The following is a 7031-nucleotide window of genomic DNA, read 5'->3' on the forward strand; positions in this document are numbered from 1 at the left end:
AATCAAAATTTTTATATAAGCTCGCGTTTTTGAGATATTGCCGTTAAAAAGTCTTTTCAGCTTACAGTGGTTCTGTTTCAGGAACAAAACAATACTTTTCTAAATGCTTTGTGTCTGCTAAACTTGAATCCGAAATTAGAATTTTTGTATTTTCGAGATATTTTCGAAATACAATCTCAATAATAGTTTTTTTTTTTGCTACGTTTGATCACCCTGTATCATCCAAACTATGTAGAGCTCTTAGAAAAACCTGAGGGCAGAATTGAAATCAGCAATTCCAAACTAGTAAAAAACAGTTAAGAAACTTTATAAAACACAAAAAATATGCAATTTTGTTTACCATTGTAATTAATTCCTTTTTTTAGAAATACTATAAGGTTATAAGGCTATAAGGTTAAAGTTGTAAAGAATACATTTATTATAGACTTTTCAAGGAATCTCATAATAAATATATAAAATTTGTTTTTATTCGATACAAAAGTCCAGTCCAATGGGTAGGGTAAAAGCGGGTGAGATGGCATACTTTTTTTGTTTTTGGCATATTTTTCAAAGTAAAACACATTTCATATTTCTAACAATGCATAAATGTTCTATTTTCAATATCCAACGTATTGTTTGTTTTACAGATTTTTATATATTAAATTTATATTTTTAAATTAATATAGAAAAAAAGTTTAAAAAAAACCATCTCCCCCTATAGGAATGGTTGAACGATGTGAAGGAGTCAAGCACCAATGCATGCCATATAATAGATTGCAACTACAGTCGTCTTTTTTATAAAATTTGAACTTGGTTGAATTACTTAAAAAAAATAGTTTGAGGGTGATATGGCACATGCTAACACTATACTCGAGTAAAAAATTCTAGTACGGAATGCTCCATTTCACTCGCAAAAAACTGCGCCATCTCACCTTATGTCGCATAATTCCTATTCGTAAGCACCTATAAAAAGCAGATAGAAATAGAGCTCAGATTTCACATGCAATGCATAACTTATACTCTCTTGTATGTATTGGTGTATCAAGGGCATCTAAGATCCCAACGAATCACAAAATATCGGAACAAAAAAAAAAAAACGAAAAAAAAAAATTCGAAAAAAATCATCACATTGTATCACAGACAAAGAAACGAATACTGGCTACTTCGATTTAAAATATTTAAAGAAAGCTAAAAATATTTTTCATACATTTCTAGAGCAATAAATGCTCAAGATATTTAAGGTGCGCCATCTCCCCCGCTTAGCCATATCACCCGCTTTTACCCTAACTGCTAAATTGGAAAGCTTCAAAATCGATCTTAATTAATCATAATTCATAAATTTACTCCCACTTCTTATAGTTTGTCTTAAAACCTATGTTAAAAAAATCACACTAACCAACTTTAAACATTACTCAATTCAAAAGATCTTGAAAAAACGGAATAAACAACCATAAATTTCTACCCAACAATCGAAATAGATATTTATCAAAAAGTGTATATTTAATATCTAGTAACAATATTTGTTATCAATCCTTGAAAGCATAATAAAATAAGGAGTAATTGTTGATTTTGCATTGCAAATATTTGCATTATGTGTTTATATTTTACAACAAGAACAGGACATATTGGTTAACAGGGCGTTTTGTTTTCTAATGTACCTACCTACTACATACCTACTTGAATCTAAATTCGAAAGGACCTCACAAAGGTAAACATTTTCCTTAATTTAATTGATTTAAGAAATTTCAAAAAGAAAGCTGCAGAATCTCTCATGAAAATTAGAATTGCCACTTCGAAATGACATTTAAGCAAAAATAAATTATTAAAATTTGTAACCTTTCTCGTTAACGATGTGGGGTCAGATTTTTATTTTCAAGAAGTTATGTGTCTTCCTTTATTACCTACATTACATCATGTACCTTCTTTAACTATGACATCCAGTTGATATACTTTTAACAATTCAATTACAAGGACCATAGAACGATAACGGGCCAAGTCAAGTCCAAGCATCATCCGCATTCATTCTATGCAGAGTCTCCCATCTTCTATCGAGATGTGACACCAAAGTCAGCATTCAAAGCACGTATTTTCCTTCATAACCCACTTAAAAGAACAATGCCACCTTTTCCATACACGACAATGGAAATCTTCTGAAATTTTTACAACCCAAAAAAAAAAAAGAAGTCCTTTAAAAGGACTTGGCAAATAGTAAAGAAAAAAGTGGCAATAAAATTAAGGAAAAAAAAATGTATGAGGAAATACTGTCCTTTTTGCTATGTGTGTGTGTGTGCCTTTCCCTCGCCTTGATTCCAGATAAAATCGCACTAATAGATCTTTAATGGTACGTGCCAGTGCCATTGAATGCATAGACGACAAAGTGTTTCACGGACGAGTTTGAGTCTCTGTGTCGTATATGTCCAAGTCCATCCTAGGTAAAGTCTAAAGTCGCCTTCATATTTAGTACGTTCGTGGAAATTTTTTTCCTTGCAAGTACGAGTACATATTGACAATTTAATTGGAAGCAGGTCTCCTTGATTTTTTTTTTACTTCTTTGGTTTTGCTAGATGTCCGACCATATCTCAATTTGGTGCAATCAGTGATTGAATCATTGACCTGGACTGTCATCTGAGGGACGATAACGATGGGGAATCTATCTTAATAAAATCATAAAAGCACATAATTGCCATGAAGTATGTTTTAGACGAGAGGGAATTCTTTTTCGACCATTTGGAACTGGTGAGAGAAAATTATGGACTTGCTTTTTTCCAGTAACAATAGGGCACAATCTTCTAAGGTGCGATTTTATGGGATTTCTATTTCAGTTTCGCAGTTTTCAGGGCAAGGTTTTTGTGTTTTTTTTTTTTTTGAAAATTCCCCTCGAGACATTGAGGTGTCTTACATTCTGTATCGCATCTCCTGGCCGCATGGATTCATGAATTATCATGTCGTGATGCTCATCAAGATCATCTCACATCATCATAAACCATCACAAGGCGTCAAAGTAATGCAAACAAAAAAGAGCTGGTATCTTCTTTGATTTCAATTCTGGAAGATATCTGGACGAGGGGTGACGAAGGACGAATGTGAGTTTGAGATGGGAATATGACCATATGGATATGAAGCTATGGCGAGTGCCGTTGTGCCGTTTCGGTCCGTCCCGGCCGTCATCATCATGGTCTATGATGCGTGAGGCTTGTATGACAGACAAACGCATGCTTGTGGTTGAATTATGGCTTATCTGAGGAATTCGATATGTGATGATGTTGGATGATGATTATGGAAGATGCTGGAGCTGAGGATAGGTATATCTACGCCATCAGCTTTGTATTTACGATGAAACATTTATTTTGATCTGAAATGAATTTGACGGATGCACATGCAAACAGGAATTTGAATCTTCAATCTGATGACGATGATGATGATGATGATGATGGTAGTGGAGTATATAAATTGAATGTGTTTGGTTGGCAATTACAGGCTTTGGGGGGAATTTATTTGCTATTGATTGCAAATATATGGGGAGCATAGATTCAAAGAACTGAAAACTGAAGCAGGAAAAATAGAATTAGATGATGATGATGGTCTAGGAAGTGACCAAAGAGATGATGATAGTTAGAAGACTTGACCAAATATATGCTTTATATAGATACCTATAATATGTACCTATGACTAACATTGAGTTGTGATGATGCGGGCAATTGATTGGATCTGACTTTGATTCCGAGATCCCGTAAATATAAGAAGATTTAAATCTTTGCCATATAGGTACATTTCTCTTCCTATTCGGAAATTAGGATGTTATATAGAGGAGCCACTATAACAAAGTTAACATCTGTGTTGATAGAATTTGAATAAAACAAACACAATTTCAATATGTAACATGTTGGAATGGAATAGTATTCATCTATTATTCAAAGGATATCAGGATATAGATACTCGTATAAAGGGATTCCAATTTAAGAACATTTGAAAATGAAAAATTTACATCAAAGGGCAAGAAATACCTTTAGATTTGACTGAGAGAGTAACCATACGGACGCTTGCAGAATTTCATTTTCCGTTTGCTTAGATAGAAATCTGCTTGTTTGCAAGCAAAATTCTCAGTGAAATATTTGTTGAACTGATATGCAATTGAAAGAGTTTTACTACAAAATAAATGGGAAGTAGGTATTTTTCATTCTTAGAATGGAGTTTTAACAAAGATGATATTTAATGATTTCTTTAGCTTTCAACTTTACCATCAAACATAAAAATGTACTAAATTGGGAGAAAGCTTTATACATTTACATATGTGCGAAAAAAATAAAACTAAAATGCGAATGCTGAAAATTAAGAACAATAAAATTGTTCAACACTCTACTAATTCTATGACACCACCGACGAAGCTGTTAAGAGTTTAAGTCAGAAATGATAGTTTTCTACTAAATACTATTAAAGTTTGACTATAATGTATGCAAGTTGATGAGTTTTAGATTATTAACTTCACTAATTTTATATTTTTGAATGCAAGTCGATCAAAAAAATGTATTTAACGAAAGCGAGTAACATTGTTACATTTAAATAAGCATTATTTGTCACTTGTTTTTTAATAAGGACTACCTCAGAGTGGCGAGGGCGAAAATAAAGCAAAATTGGAGAAGAGGATGCAGCTGCCGATTTAAATTGTTTTAAAGTTTAACATTGCAATAAAAAGAGCAGCAGAGCTGGGTTAAACATTACACATTCGTTTGGAAGGTCTAAGGAAAAAATCTGTTAACGTGCCTAATTGTAATTCCAAAATCAGTGTAAAAAGATGAATATATTTAGATTGGAGGGAATTACTGATAAACATATGTAGTTTAAAGATTGGAATGCAAAGGGTTTTGTTGGGGTCAAAGTTCTCCACGCACGATTGTTAACATTTTCCAAAATCTTTTTTTTTTTTTTGCAGAATTTTGTAAAATCATCTTTTCGTCTATAGTTACTTACTAGTACTTTGTAGGGATGGGAAAAAACGGCCGGTTTAAACCGGTTTCGGTTTTTTTGCTTCGGCCAACCATTTTTTTTTCGGTTTTATTGTCCAACAAAAAAAAGATCCGACGAGACAAAAAACTGAAAACCTTCATTCCCTCTCTCAACTTACCATATAATTATAAATTTTCATTCATATTCAGCTTAAAAATTTCCTGAAAACTCCTATTAAAAGTGAATTAAGAACTCTTATAACAAAATCAAACTAAAAAAAGCTTTGTTCAGGGATTTTCTTCGAAAAGTTTTTTTTTTGGTTGACAAATTAGGTTTATTTTTTTTTATGTCAAATCAATAAAAAAAAAACCGAAAACCGGTTTTTCCAAAAACCGGTTTATTGGCCCGGTTTAAAACCGGCCGGTTTAACCGAAAGGGAAAAAACCAGAAAAACCGAAAACCGGTTTTTGTACTAACAACCGCCATCCCTAGTACTTTGTCAGTTTTTGTAATTTTCATTTTTTTTTTTAATAAATTTAAAAATATTGACAAAAGATTTTTAATGATAAATATGTAACTATCTTCGAAAAATAATACATAGTTGAAATTTGTTTACAAATAAAAGTTAATATTCAAAAAATTAAATAAGAAAAGGAATATTCCTTATCTAACACCATCGTTTCTAATTTAATCTCACGGTATATATCGCACCCTCAGTGCAAAAGAGCGAGAACTCAAAAAAGTTCATTTCGAGAAAACGATTCTGCAAAATACATACTGACTCTAAACTTTCCCCTAGAACTTTCCATGGGACAGCAATTTCCATAATGTCAAAGCTCTATTACAAGAACCATTATGTTTATTTTGTAGTTTTAATAAATTTATTTTTTAAAATTGTTTAAATTAGGAAAGAGTTTGAATTTTAATATAATATTGGATAAAAACAGTCATAATCTTTCGAATTTTTCGTTTTCGTTAACAACAAGCCCTTCAAAAGAAAGATTATTTAAAAAGCAACATTTCCTCATTATCTCAAAAATATCATTTTTTGACTTATCGCTCTTTTGCAGTGAGGGTGCGATATGTAGATGTGAGAATGTGAGTTATAAGAAAGTCAGTCTTCTAGGCACTTTGAAAAATATTTGTGACAGTTAAACAGCAAAGAGTTAGGAAAGTACCAAAATTAAACTACCTACATTAATGAGGTGTTTTTTTTTTGTAAATAAACGCAGAATTAGCAGAATTTGTTTGTTCAAAAAAGTCCTTGTAGAGTTTTGAAAAGTAGAATTTGAAAGACAGAAAAAAGCAGAACTTTGATGTCAGAATTTTAACCCGCCCCCGTTTTTTTTATTCAGACACACGAAAAAAAGTAATTCAACTTTGGACGAAGCTGATTTATGGTCCGGCTCCAATCAAAGAATTGTTTCCCTTTTTATTTTTTAATCGTAATTTCAGTGTCCACACTTGTCCACTTTTCTGGGCAGACAACTCCCAATGTATTCTAAGATCTACACTGAGTTAAACTGACAAACAAACTCGAATTTCAGAAATCGTAGAGTTGAAAACTTTCTATCTTTGAATTTCTTGTGCTCAAAAATTTCAGTTAAAGAAAGAACAAATTTTTTCTTGACATCATCATATCATCTGGCCCATTAGCTCAGTTGGTTAGAGCGTCGTGCTAATAACGCGAAGGCCGTGGGTTCGATCCCCCCATTGGCCAAGAGTTTTTTCTTCTAATTTTAGGAAATAGCACTTTTGATGGAATTTCAAAAAAAAGAACATTAGTTGTCTATAAAGTCCGTGCGGATAATACAAGTTGTAAAAAAGGACATATATCTTAAAACGCCTGTGATTTGTTTAATTGCTCACATTTATCAAACTATGTAAATTCAATGATTTTCCTAGCTTTACTAGCTATTTCGCAATTACAAAATTAAATTGCTCCAGGTAACAAAACAAATTAATTTATGTTATCATTAAGAATTTAAAATGCTTTTAGTTAAAAAATGGAGCAAAATTACTCGTAATTCTAACTGAATCCATGCGTAATTAAATTCATTCATAACTAAATGAGAATTCATTCTAGTACCTAAGCATGAAAATGTGTG

At 32.0% G+C, this 7031-nt stretch overlaps 1 non-coding gene across 1 annotated transcript; it reads left to right on the forward strand.

The window, feature by feature from the left end:
• The first annotated feature begins 6569 nt into the window (after positions 1 to 6569).
• Positions 6570 to 6643, forward strand: Trnai-aau (transfer RNA isoleucine (anticodon AAU)). Its single transcript has one exon. It is a non-coding gene; the product is annotated as a tRNA-Ile (tRNA).
• The last annotated feature ends 388 nt before the right edge of the window (positions 6644 to 7031 follow it).

The sequence above is a fragment of the Episyrphus balteatus genome, chromosome 2, assembly GCF_945859705.1.
Source record: "Episyrphus balteatus chromosome 2, idEpiBalt1.1, whole genome shotgun sequence".
NCBI lineage: Eukaryota > Metazoa > Arthropoda > Insecta > Diptera > Syrphidae > Episyrphus > Episyrphus balteatus.